The sequence below is a fragment of the Diadema antillarum genome, unplaced genomic scaffold, assembly GCF_040938485.1.
Source record: "Diadema antillarum isolate AM-2024a unplaced genomic scaffold, OU_Dant_1.0 seq00000682_RagTag, whole genome shotgun sequence".
NCBI lineage: Eukaryota > Metazoa > Echinodermata > Echinoidea > Diadematoida > Diadematidae > Diadema > Diadema antillarum.
Genome location: NW_027271587.1, coordinates 2,167,180 through 2,185,374, shown reverse-complemented (window position 1 = coordinate 2,185,374; position 18,195 = coordinate 2,167,180).

The window sequence follows — 18,195 nt, the reverse complement described above, 5'->3', positions numbered from 1 at the left end:
TGGGCGCGAGCAGGTTTACCTGAACAGCGACGCGTCGCCTGTGCGTGGACTGTGTGCAATTGCGTGCTGTGTACTAGCTGTGCGTGTATTATGCATAGGATCACAAATTTACGTGCGTGTAAGTGCAATCGTGAGAATCTGAGCCTGGATGTCGCGATGGACATGAGAAAATGTCTGTCTTCAAATTTGAGTGGGGCGGAGATATTATTCACATTTTTGAAGGTAAGCAAACCATAGATCGATGTAATTATAACTTGTTGAGTTTTTTCAGCATTACGGGCTAGTCTAACGTTATACACCTCTCCGTAAACGACCATAGGTAAGTTACCTTTAGGGTTCTACACGAATAACCCCAGGCCGCCCGTGGCACAGTTAGCTATATGGGGCTGGTCATACCATAGAACACCTTACGAACAGCTAGAATCCGAGGCCGAAACTCAACAGGTACACACTAGGTGTTGGGATCTAATAATACGTTGAGTCTTTAGACTTTAGTTTAATTGTACACGTTGGGATCTAGGGCTTGAACTATTAAAAAAAAAAAAAAAATGAGTGATGAATGGAACGTTGGTCGTTAGCCATTGAATTGACATTCGTAAGCATAATATCATCACATAACTATACACAGCCCAGTCGCTGTACGTACAACATGTAGTAGGTACGTCTGAATGTACAGCGACTGGGCTGTATCATCACACAGAGATTACTGTGGTCGAGTGTAGAGATCTAACTTTAACTGTTACTAAGCTGTGCTAATTAAAGCATAGATTAGAAGCGCCTAGCGCCAGACACGTACTCTGCTATTGTTGAGTTGACAGCCGAATCACTGACACTGGTTTGTGTTGCCAGATGAGATGGTGATCTCGATCAGTACGGTAATAAAGAATGGTGAAATTTGGTGATTTATGATTATTGTTCATTTCTACACTGTATGTAGTAAAAAGGACTTTTATTTGCCGCTACATTCGAACATCCAAACAGCTGGGAGAATACCACGTAGGCCTACACTAGCTCCCACGTCATGTGTCGTGATCATCTACATGTACTACGGTACTGTACTAGGTAAGACGTATGATGTGTACTGTTCGTGTTCAAGTGTTGGTCCACTGTGACATCACACGTCTAGCTGAAGATCAGCGTGCTCACACATCATGGAGATCGATCCCCCTTGTAGCAGACGATGACTGGTACTATTTTCAACATTGTTTTTTTTATGAAAGTTACAGGTGACCTTAGGCACCGGTATTGAAATTTGGCAGAGATCATCTTTGGGTCTTTAATTCTAACATTAAATATGCTGATGTAGCTAAAAAAGTAATTAGGCCTACTAGCTTTTGTATTGGTGCTCACTTAGTGTTTGTGTGGACAAAACAACTGCATAATTATTGTCTTGTGGAATTGAGTTCTAAATCCATTTCTGAACCTTGTGCTTTCATACTTTCCTCCAGATAAAGACGTAGACATGACAGCTCTTTGGGAGTGATGGTGATTTAAAGGAACTCTGTGTAGGGGTCATCATTTGGAGAACAAAGACAGATATTGATAGCTGTACAGTCTCTGTCACACGAAGAGGGTGCAGATCACCAGATTGCAATGTACCAGATGTGGTCAACGACTAGCCATTGAATTCAGGGTTGACGAATGCTGGAAACACCGGGCCAACATCAGCGAAGGAGCCTCTGAGATATGGACTTCCATTGCATTAACCCTGCTGTAAGCTATTCTGTTGTTTTCCGCTATGATTAATGAAGGGAGACTAGTTTGAAATTGATTTATATTTATTTTACATTCTGGAGTCTTAGTAATTACATAAGAGGCTACATTAAAGGACAAGTCCACCTTCATATACATAAGGATTGAGAGAATACAGCAATATTAGCAGAACACATCAGTGAGAGTTTGAGGAAAATTGGACAATCCGTTCAAAAGTTACGAATATTTTAAATATCTGTGCAGTCACTGCTGGAAGAGAAGACTACTACAGTGTATGATGTCACATGCGTACACCTCTATAAGGAAAATAAAAAGAGAATTTCACAAAACGTTACTTTTTGAATATAGTGCACATTTCTTCGAATTGCTACTGACGTATGTTAAGGGTGATATTATTCCCCCTGCCTTCTGAAAGAGAGAAGTCGAGTGTTCTTTTGTTATGCGAGAAAAATGGAAATATGTTGAATTTTCTTTATTCTTTCTTCATATCGTTGTACTCATGTGACATCACAAGCTATAGTAGTCTTTTCATCCAACCGGGACTGAGCAGAAACTTCAAAAATTCATAACTTTTGAGCGGATTGTCCGATTTTGCTCAAACTCTCACTAATGTGTTCTAGTAATATTGCTGCATTCTCTCAATCCTTATGTCTATGAAAGTGAACTTGTCCTTTAAGAGACTGAATGCTTGGTTGGTTTTATTTTGTTTGAAGAAATATGATTTTCAAGATACTTCATGGAGCAGTTTTGGAGCTGTCCTTCCCTCTGAAAATGAATGTCTTGACAGGTTAGTACTTGTATTTAAGAAAAATGTGTACCGTGTACTTGCCGTATCGACAGAAGAGCTGTTGCTTATGTCAAATATGTATGTTAAATGATTTTGCTCTTCAAGTTTATGATGTAAACTGGAGGAACCTACTATCCTCATGCCATTTGTATTATTCATAAAACCATTAAATTTTACTTATTTGCCCAGGAATTCAACACACACATCACTTCAAGGGGGAAGAGATACTTCAAAAGCTGAGGGAAGGAGTTCTGACTGTTCCGAGGAGACATCTGCACACCCAGATCATTGCAGCATATTTGTTGTTGAAAATGGAAGCAGAAAACTGTACAGCGTAAGTTCAGTTATTTAAAATATTATTATTATTCATTGAAAATTGGTCTGGAATACCAGTTTCCCATTGTCATGTCTTGTACTGCATTTCCATCCAATATATAACCATGTAATTTGCCTGTTCATTTTTTTTTTTTTTTTTGTCTTCTCAAGTATAGAGAAAAGCAGACTAAAATTTGCGCCCCCCCCCAAAAAAAAAAAAAAAAAGAAAGAAAGAAAGTAGAAGGGACCGGTAAGTATAACATTGGTAATGAAGTGATGGTTATAGATTTAAAAATAAAGACTGATATACTTGTATGAGACATGTAAACAGAGTGTACGTACAAGACTCCACGCTGACTTATTTTCTTGGTAGCCCCATCGGACCACATGTATATTGATTTGACCTTAATACTTATGATTTAATCATCACAATGATTAATAAAAAAGTGGGAGTTGATGTGCCATGAAGTTCAATGGGTAATCACGTCTTGTATAATTTTTTCTACTAACTGTGCACATTCACACTTAACCTATCTGCATGAAATTTTCATATGTATTAACTGATATCTGGCTCAAGTAGCAATAAATGTACTTGAAACAGTGGTACTGAATAGCAATAGAAATTAATGCCAAGGAAAAAAAAACATACAAATAGTTCAGCCCCTTAAAAGATTAAAATGAGGGCCAAATTTTTGATGTTATATATTTGCATCCTAGAATATGATTAACATTCTTCTTGCTTTCTTTTTAAATTCAGATACCAAGTAGTGAGCAAAGGATGTTGTAGCCAAGGCTGTTGCGATGCAGTACCCCACTTTGTGAGACACCACACAAGGTGCAAAAGGACATGTAAGTTTATGCTCGTAAGTTTATGTGATCTAAAACTTTTTTTTAGCCCTCTTTAGCAGAAAGCTTAAGTGACATACCTTGTAACATGGTACTTGTATCTTATTCATCTAGCTTGCAAAAACTTCAACATTTTCAACTTTTCTCAAGAGCTAGTGGACAGAATTAAGCAACCAAACGAGGAGTTGATCATCCTTGTTTAGTTAGGGGGCAAGGACCCAAAGTTTTTCAGGTTATGGGCATGACCCCCCCCCCCCCAAAAAAAAAAAAAAAAAAATGGCCTTTACAGGGAAATTTCATCTATTTCTTAATTAACTCGTGCAAACATACAGGCAATGTGGGGACTTTTTATAATCTTTGATGTATCTTCTCATAGATGTCTAATAAAGTTGTGTGCAGATTGGCCTGATTCCATGACTTAGGTTCGATAAACGTTAACTTCAACGTAACGTAATGTAACTTAAGTTCCAACATGCCAGCTGCGCCGTTCATTTATAATAAACCTATTCTCGTTTTCTTCCATAAGAATGCCACTACATGTATTTCTACTGCTATCAGATCTTCATCAGTTATAGTCAACTCTGTGCCAAAGTCAAATTTGTTGAGACTCAAGAAAAAGCTTTGACTTACAATGCATTCTTATATTTCAGGAGTATACCTGTATGGCAAGGATCATGGATTCATTGAGTATCGTTTGAAGACCTTGAGGAGCTATGACACCACTCATCACCTCAGGCAGAGAGAGAGAGTAGTTGCAGCTCACACCAAGCCCCTGACCGAGCACCATTCCATCGTTAGATTAGAAGCCCAATGAGAAGAGACAGCTACCATCGGTGTATAGGTCTAAATACCCTTGCTTTTTCCTCTTTTGAGATACAGTATATGCTCCTCTGACGTTGGAACTTACATTCTTGTTGAAGAGTCAGCCTCATCAGGCTCAGCGGTAGTTTAGCATGAAGCTGTTTACCAGGATGTACTGCAGCACTTCAACATTAAAAGTAAAACAGGGCTCGCCGATGAAAAGAGTTTGTTGCATGGAATGTGTGATTGTTAATGCTTTAAATTGCTGATTGTTGTATATACTAGTAACTGAAAATAGTTTTGACTTATATAGTCAAGAAAAAAATCTCCTCTTCATGGCCACATGTTAATCAATACATTCATCTGTAAGGTGTTCCAAGCATATGAAAGAATGTTTGGCCACACACAGCTTGACATTCCGCATGATACGAATCTGGCTGCGCTCATGATTAAGCACCCCCTTCTCTCCAGGCAATTCTGACTTGCTTTAATAACTCCTTTTTATGGTCTAATGTTCAAGAGAGAAAACTGTTGACAGACACTCGTATGTATTTTTTTTCTTTCCCTCATTTTTTTTTTTTTTTTTTTTTTGGGGGGGGGATGGTACAAATAGCAGCTAAATAGTAGAATCTTCCAATGGTCATCCATGCTCTTGGGATGAAGATCATGTCTCCATGTTGTGATTAAGTTACCACATACATTTGTCACCCCTTTGATTAACAGTGATGCAGTACAATATGCATGTGCTCAAATTTATTGCATCCATCTTCTTTGGAGTAGAGGGAAAAATCTTTAAAAAAAAATAAAACAAAATTGATGGGAATCATTGATCCCTAGGGTTACGGGACCCAGAGTTATTTTGTACATTTTCACCTTTATGTAATTGATGTACTGTACTTTTAAAAACTTGTGGGTAGAAGCTCAATTGGTTCAACTTCTTTTTCCACGAAACATCTGCAGCCCATCATTGATAAATCCACGGCATTAGAGTAGATGGAGCCAAATAGATTAGTTCACTAATGTGCCAAGTCAAACTTATGGATAATACTTCCCTTGACCTCATAACAAATTATTAAGATAACCTGCAACTGACAATCATATTTTGTTATAGAGTGTTAGCAGTGATGTCACAATTGCCCACCATAAGGCTGCGTTCACATAGAAGTACCAGTATACTATTTGGGTATTCGGGGCTCGTTTTCGAGGGCATGCGAATAGCTTGAATCGAACGATAGGATTTCCTTACACCGGTTCACATAAGGGGGCACTATTTGAATGTACCGAATAGCATAGAATAGTGTAGCAAAGTGGGAATCGAGCTTGTTCGATTTTCCTGCAGCGTATACCGTCTCACGTTTATGAAATAATGACAATTTTGGTCTGGATTTGCCCTTTAGCAAAAATAAGCATGTAGACTGACATTCTGATGGAGTTTAGAAATTGTTAATAAGATTTGCTGGGATGTAGGAGGAAGAAATCCTCACTGCATGGGATGGCAAGTTGACGGTGAGGGTGATGGTGTACTGGGTGGCTGAATAGCGAATAGCGAATACCGTATACCGTATACTTCTATGTGAACGCAGCCTAATGAAGTCAATTGCCTAAACTGACTAGAAATCAAGACTGCATACAAAAGCTGCAGCAATGTTTACTTCAGGGAAACCTAAGGCAAAAGAACACATTTGTTAGAGAGGCGTGCATGAATGAATATTGATCGCCTTTGCTATGGAAGCCACCATTATGGTGGCCAACATGACGTCACATGAAATCACTCTATTAGAAATTCAGTTTGCATGCATTAGTTGTTGCTACATCTGGCAAAACTCGGAAGGATTACAAGTGTTCAATGATGCCTTATTTAGGTGAAGAAGATCAATGATATGATACATGTTGTGTCAACTGTATTGATTGCAATTCTTTTTCCATAAATAGTAGGCCCGTTTGAGGGGGGGGGGGGGGCTACGAGCCCTCCTCCCCTTTGACATTCCATGCCAAATTTCATGAAGGCATGATTATTTTGGGGGGTTATTGATTGTAATCAATAACATAAATATTTTCATGCTGGACGTGTCGCTGACAAATTTCATTGAAAAGGCAATGAAAAACAAAAATTAAGAAACAAAGAAATACATGAGTAAATAGAAAAAAATAGATACTTCAGAATTTTTTGATGGCACAGTTTTTTTCTCTTTCATTTGCTATGGACGCTAGAAAGAATATTTACACAAATAACAAAAAATGTGCCTTTTTGGAACTTTAGTTATGGCAAATGGTCTGATTTCATGCTCAAATTAGCATAATTTAGCCAAGTGACTTTTTTGTTGTTGAAAATCAACATTACCGTTTTATAGATTATGTCACAGGCGATTTGTGTGTGGATTTTGTAATGATCGCACGGTTGATGGCCAAGGTCTGGGGGGTTTCAGGGAGGCCCCCTCTGGCTCTATCATCTACATAGATACCCCACCTAAAGCCTACTTAAAGTCAAGACCATGCTTCTCTGATCGAGTATGTTTAGTTATTTGTGCAATGTACTTGTAGAACATCACTGTGTTACATGACAGAGGATCCAAACTTGATTAACCATGCAGTATTGAAAATTTCTGTATTTTTGTCAATTTTTCAAAGCAATCACAATTCCTGGTACATGTGTAATTGTTTTTGTATTATAATATAGATAATGGTGACTATACTTTGCAAGTCTTTTGTAGCTTATAATTGCACATGCAATAATTATATTCACTTGTCGAAAATTAAACATGTTCAGGAAGGGTACTTGTAAAATTTTTCACTTTTGCACAAACTTTATGAATTTGGCGTATTTTCGGGGAAATGTGTGATGCTAATATTTGAAGAGTTTGTTGGCAAAAACCGATATGTCCATTTTTGAAGATTTTGAAGTACGGTCTCTTTCGTAAAGTACAAAATTACCTTTTGAATTATATATTGGTCACTACATATAAAAGTACATTTTTGAAGTTATGATCAAAAGAAGCAAACATTTTCTTATTATTCTCTGTATTTTTCTTGACCTTTAATTGCAAATATCTCCATTTGGCACATATGGACTTATCAGTTTTTGCAAACAAACCCTTCATTTGTAGAGCTTTGGGAATGACAGCTAGAATAGCATATTTACAAGGACCATGTGATGATTATGGTGACAGTTGTTCTTAAATGATAAAAATATGTATAATTATTATTGGCCACATAATTCATGGAAAACCAGATACTCAACACATGAAGACTGTTTGTGATGGTGTACTGCTCTGTAGTTGAAGTTTAGATATTTAAAGAGGTATACTCCTTTTTTTTATTTCAGGTGATCCAGTGGACATCACACATTTATTTAATATAGAGAATCAGCTCATTAAAAAAAAAAACATATGCGTAGCATTTAGTACATTATCTTCTTATATCCCCCTCAATGCTACTTAAAGAAAGAATAAATTAATAAGAAAGAATGAAACAACAGCCAATTGGATTACTAGCTTATATTTATTGAGTTTCATGTATTGATCCAGCTCGGGTAGGAGTGACTTTCAAAACTGGAACACAAAGTTGGCAATGCACTGGGCTACCAGTGGTGGATCGTTGGCTTCAAAATACATGCATTGATATTAACAAATATCTATATTATGAACGTTGCTTGCTTTTTTTTTTTGTTTGTATTAGTTTGATTGGTATTCATTATTCCAGAAATGGCTCCAGACCACCTAGGTTATTCCCAAATTCATCACCATTGTCACTTTTTCTTCCAGGGTTGAATAACTAGTGCACTGAGTGCTGTGATAGAGATGTGTGCTCATGTAGAGTGTAATTCCGTTTGGGATTGAAAAAAGATTGAAAAAGGATTGAAAAAAAATTGAAAAAGGAGTGAAAAACCTCTGGAGTTAAAGAAGAGTGAAATAAATAGGAGTGAATTGAGAGTGAGAAAGGAGTGAAAAACGACTGACAAAAGAGTGAAATACGTCAGGAGTGAATTTAGAGTGAGAAAGGAGTGAACATCCCACCAAAAACATTTCCGTCTTTTTTCACTCTCTTTTGGAGTGAAATTTCTGGTCACTCGAAATTCACTCCACTTCTAGTGATCCTTGACGTCACTACCAAGGGGAGTGAAAATCGAGTGAAAATTCACTCTTTCTTTTTTAGAGAGTATGATAACAGTTTACTGCCACCTATCTTTGGTTCTATGTTAAAAAAAAAAAATCAATCATTCCATAATTACCCCACCCGACGCTCTAACGAGTTTCATTTACCACATCTTCGAACGATTCTAACAAAGAATACACTTATTTACACTGGACCTGATTATTGGAATTCCCTGAACCACGATATAAAATCTGCTCCCTCTATATCGCTCCTTTAAAAGGAGATTGAAGTTTTTTCTTTTGCAATCCTATAATGACGACCCCCTGAATCAGATTAGTTCATAGGCTTATTTTGTTACCCGTCCGCAAAGTCTTTATTGCCGTTCTTTTTATTATTGTTACTGTTGCCTTAGCTTTGATTATTATAAGATCTTCTTTAACTTATACCTCGCAGTTGAAGGGTTTATGATATTCTTCTTTTCTTCTTCTTCTCTTTCTTCCTCAAACCTCCAGGATCGTTGTCTCTGTTGCATAGTTGGACTGTCTATTTTGTTACCTCTTCGTCGCGCTGTAGTCTTGTTTCCTGTCGTGTCGTCAAGTCAGTTTTCTTCCCTATAAGTAGTCTTGTTGCTGTCCCAGTCTTGTCTCATGCTCATTATTTTGTTTGTTATTGTTTTGTGTGTAACTGTTTGTCCGTCTGTCTCTTAGTGGGCTGCTAAACTTTTTATGCCAAACTTTTCGTGCTGCTTTGTTGCTATATTTAGTCAAATTTTGCATCGAGTTTTTAATACAAGAGGGGCCCACACTCTACAAGCATTGTCTTTTTAGTGGGTCCCTCCGTTTTTTCACACAGTGCATATTGACAATTCTTTCATTTTCGTTACCTCTGCAACAATTGCAATGTATTGATACTGTTAGTTTTTCCCATTATTGTTGTTTTCTTTGTACGAATTTACATGCATTGTTTCTGTCACTCAAGAAAGTGAGATTTATGTTTGCATGACTTTATTGTGGAAAAACGAATAAATTCGAACTTGAACTTGAACTTGAACTTGAATAGGGCCTATAAAAAAGGATTGGTTTCCTCCCAGTTTAAACACATTTCTGTCATTAGGAGCATGTTGTCTCCTCATTATCACTTGTAAAATATTTCATAAATCAGAAAATGTAATTCAAATGAGTTAAATGGTTGAATCTAGCTTGTCTTTTGTTACCATTGTATTTCTTTGCTGGTGAGGCAGTGAGTGCCAGAATGATGAGGACACTCAGAGCAAGCACAAATGTATTGAACTGAGGGAGACAATGATTGAGAAAGTAGAGAAAATTGTTGCCTCAAAGAATAAACCCATTTTTGTCATTAGGAGTATGTTGGTTCGTAATGAATACTATCAAAGTGGAATTCAACGTCTATAAGTCTATTCACTTTAAAACAGTCAATGAAAAGAAAATGGTAGATTTTTTTTAATCGTTATTTTTCTTTTTCGTTGCGGCTGGAAGTGTCAAAATGAAGAGGGCACGTAGAAGAAGCGTGAAATAGACGATGATAATAGAAAGTTGGCTGCCTTAGAGATTAAACTAATCTCTGCCATGAGGAGCGTGCTTGTTCTCTTGTTAGACACTATACACAACTTAATGGAACGTTCATGCCTGATTACCGGTATACAGCTGATGAAACAGGAACAGTCAAGCAAGTTCATGATTGAATCTAATGAGGATTCCTCTGTCATTGGAATTCTTCTTCTGTAAAGAAGATTAGTTGCCTAAAAGATTAAATCCATTTCTGTCATGAGGAGCAGAATGTTGGTCCTTCAGCCGTAGACACTATTGCAATGTTATTATCCGGTCACTCGTAAACAATAAAGAAAATAGAAAATGTCAGTTATGTGCGTTTATTGTTTAATTTAGCTTATCGATTTTTGTACCATTGGATTTCTTGGCCCTGATGTAAGGACACTGAGGTGGAGATGTGCAAGACATGTTTTTTTTTATGTTTGTCGAATAAAGCGTTGCCATGGTAACCACAATTTCCCCCAAACCTCGTGGGGCAAACTATACTTCCGCAGTGTTTAAGCAATTTATTTGTAGGGCCTATAATGATATATAGGTGTAGTTATGCAAGGCACTCTTTGTGTTTGTACCTGACAAGGTGTTGCCATGGTAACTGCATATTTTCTTGAAAATCTTGTGGAGTGAAATACTTCCGCAATTGTGAAGTCAGTCAAACTCACTATAGGTGCTCACAAGGTGCTACACACATACACATAACCTTTTATCAAACCCTAGTTCAATTCTTTTTCATAGGAATCTGGATTGCGGGAGCGGGGGTATCAATCACCTTTAGTGATACTCCTAGTTTGGGCAGGACAGTTTCTATAACCCTTTTAATCCCAGCTCAGCGTAGGCCCTTTTATTTGGAAGGGCAATTATATAACCCGTTTAATACCAGATTAGTATAGACCCTTTTATCTGGCACTGCAATTTAGTAAACCCTTTTATTCTCAGCTCTGTGTAAACCCTTTCATAATTAAATTTTGGCAAGACAGTTTCTATAACCCTTTTATTCTCAGCTCTGTGTAAACTCTTTCATTTGGTATTACAGTTTCTATTACACTTTTATTCCCAGTTCTGTGCAAACGCTTTCATTTGGTATTACCATGGACCTATTACAGTAGGTCCATGGTATTACAGTTTCTATAACCCTTTTATTCCCAGCTCAGTGTAAACCCTTTTATTTGGTATTACAATTTCTATAACCCTTTCGTTCCCAGCTCAGTGTAGACCCTTTCATTTGGCATGACAGTTTCTATAACCCTTTTATTCCCAGCTCAGTGTAGGCCCTTTTATTTAAAAGGGCAATTTCTATAACCCTTTTATTACCAGGTAATAATTTTATTACCAGCTCTATGTAAACTCTTTCATTTGGTATTACAGTTTCTATAACCCTTTTATTCCCAGCTTTGTGTAAACACTTTCATTTGGTATTACAAATTCTATAACCCTTTTATTCCCAGCTCAGTGTAGACCCTTTCAATTGGCAGGGCAATTTCTATAACCCTTTTATTCTCAGCACAGTGTAAACCCTTTCGTTAATTTTTGCAGGACAGTTTCTATAGCCCTTTTATTCCCAGCTCAGTGTAGACCCTTTCATTTGGCAGGACAGTTTCTACAACCCTTTTATTCCCAGCTTTGTGTAAACACTTTCATTTGGCAGGACAGTTTCTATAACTCTTTTATTCCCAGCTTGGTGTAGACCCTTTCATTTGGCAGGGCAGTTTTTATAACCCTTTTATTCCAAGCAGTGTAAACTCTTTCATTTGATATTACAGTTTCTATAGCCCTTTTATTCCCAGCTCTGTGTAAACGCTTTTATTTGGTATTACAGTTCCCATAACCCTTTTATTCATAGCTCAGTGTAAACCCTTTCATTCGGCAGGACATTTTCTATAACCCTTTCATTCTCAGCTCAGTGTAGACCCTTTCAATTGGCAGGACAGTTTCTGCAACCCTTTTATTCTCAGCTCTGTGTAAACCCTTTTATTTGGTATTACAATTTCTTTAACCTTCTTATTCCCAGCTCAGTGTAGACCCTTTCATGTGGCAGGACAATTTCCATAACCCTTTTATTCTCAGCTCAGTGTAGACACTTTCATTTTGCAAGACAGTTTCTATAACCCATTTATTCCAAGCTCAAGGCAGACCTTTTTATTTGGAAAGGCAATTTCTATAACCCTTTTTTTCCCAGGTCAGTATAGACACTTTCATTTGGCAGGACAGTTTCTATAACCCTTTTATTCCCAGCTCAGTGTTAACCATCTCATTTGGGAAGACAGTTTTTATAACCCTTTTATTCCCAATTTTATAGAGACCATTTCATTTCCCAATACATTTTCTATGACCTTTTCATTCCCAGTTCTGTGTAGACCCTTTAATTTGCCAGTACATTTTCTTCAGCCCTGAATTTATTCCCAGCTCTGTGTGAACCCTTTTATTTTGCAAATCTTGCGTCGCAAACTCCTTGTACAGTTTTGATGCTATTTCAATGACACTTGGGGTACATGATGACAGTGAGGTGTAGATGTGCAAGACATGTTTTTTGTGTTTGTCGGAAAAAGCGTTGCCGTGGTAACCACATTTTTTCCAAAACCTTTTGGAGTGAACTACTTCCACAGTATTATTATAGGCAATTTTGTGGAATGATCTACAGGTGTAGTTATGCAAGGCATAGTTTTTGTTTGTACCCGACGAGGCATTGCCATGGTAACAGTATATTTCCTTGAAAATCTTGTGGAGTTAACTACGTCCACAATTTTGAAGCAATTGAACTCAAATTTGGTATACATGATGACATTGAGGTGTAGATGTGCAGGACATGTTTTTTGTGTTTGCTGGGGGAAGCGTTGCCTTGTGGAGTGAACTATTTCCACAGAATTTAAGCAATTTATTTCAGATTTGGTACGTATATTGATCTATAGGTGTGTTATGCAAGACATATTTTGCATTTGTACCCACCAAGGCATTGCCATGGTAATGGTATATTTTCTTGAAAATGTTGTGGACTGAACGTCTTCCACAATTTTGAAGCAATTGAACTCAAATTTGTTGCAATGGTGGTTTTGCTGTCAAAATCAAACTTTTAGGTTATTTAGAAGCCAATATATTGAAGAAAACCTGTTTTATGACAGCCATTTTGGAAAAATCAAAGATGGCGGCCATATAGGTATCGGGGCAAATGGAAACATTGTTTTCCTGATTTCTTATACAATAAGCTTTCCAAAAATGTATAATATTGATACTCTCAAAAAAAAACAACCCACACACACACAAAAAAAAAAACCAACGGCAAAATTACATAAGGAACCTGACTAGTAGTACACCCAGAGAGGTGGAAAGAGATCCACCTCCCTGGTACACGGAAGGATAAGCTCAGTACCAAAGAGAGTAACCTATGCAATGGATGTGAACGACCCCGTTCCCTCGCAGATGTTACTAGGCCCTAAAGATTCTAGTTTTTGTTGATAAACACTTGGCAAAAGAAGAGAAATATGAAGAATGAATGTACTAAGTAATAAAACATTGATATTAAGGACACGTGGGAAGTCACTTTACTTGTACATCAAATGAAGACATCAAAGTGTGACATGGAAACTAACAACAAAACAACAATTGATTTTTTTTTTCCTCCTTGATTTATTTGGTTATTTACTTACCTAAATTTCTGTTTCTTTATGTAGAGCCTGTACACATTGTGTATGTGTGTATGACTGTAATGTAGGGATGTAATAAGTCGTCTTCATTCTCAACACTTGCTCGAATAAACTACTAGTACCTTGATCAGCAAAAATAAACAGATCTATAATGCATGAATCATCTATACTAATAAATATAGAAGTAAATCTGGCATAAACCTGGCATGAATCTGAATGAAATTAATAAGTTAAAGGAAACGTCTATTCCATGTTCAAATTTAATCTGTTAGGTTATAACGACCGCAGTCAAAAGAAATAGAAGAGGGAACACAAGTTTCATTAAAATTTTGACACAGAGAATTAGGACCCCACAGTTATGGAATTGTTAACTTTATATCCATAGACCTAAGTTTTGCACAAACACAATTGTCTTTTCTTCTTCGTCTTCATCCACAAGTTCCCCGTCAAAGACAACAATTAGTTCAGGGGCCTGTTTCATAAAGATAGAAAGTAAGATTAATCTAATATGAGGATGCGATTTTTAAAAAAAAGTTACCTCGATCTGCTATCAAATCTGTGCTTTAAATCAAGCATGAGTATCTCTCCACATTACAACACAGAGAAGCAACACTTACTGCACTAAAAGGCAGAAAACTGTCCTCACGTGAAGTTCATGATTTTATTTCACATTATTCACATTATGATCCATTGTTCACTGTGCAGCACGTCTGAATTTACAAACTTATAGTTTACAAAGTACCAATGACACAGACTGACACAGAAAATTACATGAATATGCACATATTGCCAAAATTTGTCACATTGAAAGATAAAAATAGATAGAGATGGTCAGTCAAGCATATGGGCAGAAAAATGAAAGAAAAAGGAGATAGAAAGAAGAAAGGAAAGCTAGAGAGATAAACAGAAAGATAGACAGACAGACGGAGACAAAGAGGAAAAGAAAAGTGGGGGGGGGGGGGGGGAGAAAGAAGCTAACAACAAAGCAAGCTCAAAAAGTTGATAATATGTCAATTATTCATTACTGAACTTGACACTGTCTCATGCCTACAAGAGGCATTCATTCCCTGCAAGTCACAAGCAATACCTTTGATACGTACATCTTCAATGATGGGTGCATGGAGAATACATACTTTTACAAAACTGGCATACTGTTAAGTATAATTTAGCTTCAAGGTAGTTTTGTCATGGTTACTATACAATATTAATGGATTGGTGTCATTCATATCAGAGAAAATACCTGGAAATACAAAGCTGTCTTAGATTACAGACTTAAAACATATTTTCAATGTATGAATGCATACGCTTTTTGAATAAAGTTTGAATTTTGTCACTTACTCACATATAGACAATGCACAATAAAAAAAAAACAGTCATCCTGGAACATACTGGAAAGATAAATAACAATTGAAGCACATTGGCTGAGGTTTTTTACTGCTACAATTTAAATTCATAATTTGTGTTACTATCATTTTGAATTTTGACCCCTTACATGCCAGAGTTATGGAAATTATGCCCAGTGGCAATTTATACAAAACGCTAATTCAAATTTTAATTCAGTAAGATACTTTCTGCCAGCATAATTAGATTTTGATCTCCTGATAATTCATGCACAAAATGCATAATAACCAATTTCCACAAAATATGTATAATACAACTTTGATGTGTTTTATAATAAGAGTCATTGTGTACAAAATTGCTTTGAAGTATTCTTTTCCTTCAAATCACAGGCATCAATATTTTCAGGTAATGCTATGATTCAAGAGTTGTGCCATTACAGATTTACTATCTCCTGGATGCTACTTGCACAATGACTTTGGTTGCCTAAATTGAAACTTTTACTCACCGAATTTTAAACAGGGTTATTTTAAATCATGTGCAAGACTGCAATAATGTTAATACTGTATTTTGCATAATTCAAATTGTTTTGATGCTTGCATCTGTATTTGATCTGTTATCTGTTTTTCTAAATATAAAAATTATCATTCCCTGAAAGTCATAATACCATGTAGCTGGAAGACAATTTAAGTTGTCCATATCCATATGCATGACTTGAAAAAAAAAATCTCACATGGGTATTTGAAACTTGTGTAAAAATGCCAAGTAAGGAGTTATTCTCAATGAGAATGATACCATTTCAGGTTCAAATTTGATGGACCATAAAATAGTACCACTTTATCCTAGACACACTGAAGAAGCTCACTTTTGATCAGCAAGAAACTGAAGTATCATGGAATGTTCATATTGTACCACAGGATGAAGTATGACAAAGTATAGTATTATATAGCATTCAAATTAGATATACAATTTACATTAAGATTTTCACACAGGTATAGAGTTCAAGAACTGTGGAGTACACAATGTGTCAGATTTTGTACAGGAAATAAAAACATCCTCTATCAAGTGTGGGATTTATGTCATTCATTGCCTATCATTGTCACAGCCATTACTCGTTTCATATTTCATCCTAAAGTACAGACTCATCAAGATTCATATTTAATAACACTGGAGCGGTGATTGTGAGTAATATATACACTGGGTAACATATTACCTTTTAAAAGACTTTAATCTGTTTCACTTCAGTTACATATCAAGTAAGCCATCAAAGATTTTTTTTCCCACTGCATTTCAAAATAGCAAGACTTTCCTCATAATTTCTTGTAGTTGCTAATTTAATATTGACTTTGCTGCATTTCATAAATTCTGCATATCATTCTTGTTCTGAAGAAATCCTGATGCATTTTTTGTTTTTCATTAGTGTGTGCATAAATATCTCACAAAATAATGCAACTCTGAAAGTAAGGCACCTTTTGCAGGCACATTGAATATAATACCCTGTTTAGTTTACACTATTCAGCCATTTGGTGTACATGGAAGGAAAATATAAACAGGAATAACCCTGAAAAGTTTGCATAAACAGCATTACTAGGCATGTACACACTGTACCTATGCCTCACATGCTTAGTATCAAATGTTTGATAGTCAAAATAGAGACTTGCAACATGTTAAGTTATAGGCAGCAACAGTAAACTATGGCATTATCAATACATGTATTTGAGAGTTGAGAAGCCAGGAACCATGTGGATGACAAAATTTGTGGAAGCATTTTTGGAGTTCTGGCACCATGGCAAAATATGTGGGTGTTTTTAATTATTACTGTAAACATCAATATTTTGGCATGATTAATTTTTTTGTACTGAGCAGCTCAAAACATAATCGCATGTTCTTACAATTCCCGCTACACAGTTACCAACCCATTTAAAATGTGCAGAGAAACTTGCTAAGATATTTTTTGTGAGTTTTTGAATTTGCACTGGCCAAAATGTAGTGTGAAATATGTGAAAATTAATATACTGTGAAAATTTCCAATTTTCCAGCATTGAGCACATACTGGCGAAGTTCTCATTTCAAGTATTCCTGAAAGTTAAGTCATTCCTGGTTATACAGTAAAAACAAACAAAAATGTTTCAATCGTTATAGCACTCTGTACTATATGCTTCATGGTACAGCCACTGGCATGCTTTCTGTGCTGACTGGCATAGATGACTACTAACTAATGAATAGAGCTAGATTTACCTAATAGCTTCAATCCCTATTGTGTTGGCATGCATAGCCTCTCTGCTGGACAGAGGCACACTGTTACAGCTGAATGGATTAGTTATAAATTACAATTAGGTCCAGTCTTGGAGTGATCCTGAATGCTAATTACTACAGCTCAGTGTCTATGCACACAGAGACTGAATACTGAAGACATACTGGTTGTATATTTCTAGCATTGAAAGAAAAACCCACAAATCTATGCTGGAACTACATTTATACAGTTTGCTTCAAGGCAAACAACCTTACACTATTCAACCTTGTGTGCGGAGTACAAAATATGTGAAAGGGGTTGGAGATGTTATCTCCCATTTCACCTAAAATACTTTGGTGTACAAGTTCTCTTTATGAACACGATATAAGTAAAAAATCATACATACAGGCAACAAAGTGAATTAGAAAATGATTTCTTGCTCAACTTCATCCACGTCAGTGAGTTCTTGATCCAGCATTTTAAAAAAGGTCAAAAGTATTTTCATTTGACCTTCTAGATTACCCAATAATGCATAAACATACATTTATTGCTGTACATGTATAAACAAGAGGGATAAATATAACCTTTACAGTGCAGTACGGGTAAAACTTATCATTTTTCTCATCAAAAACAAATCCGAACATTACAAAGTGTACATTTTGAAAAGCACAGAGCAATATACCCTCTAAGTGACCTGCTTAGATTTCTTATGAAACAAAAAAGATCATGGCACACAAATAAAACAAAATAACAACCTACACCTCAACAAACCTGTTGGGAAACTGCAAAGGTGTTTTTTCTGTGCTGATGTTGTGAACAAAACACACCCTAAATACTAACAATTCTACATGCAGCCTCTTTTAATCA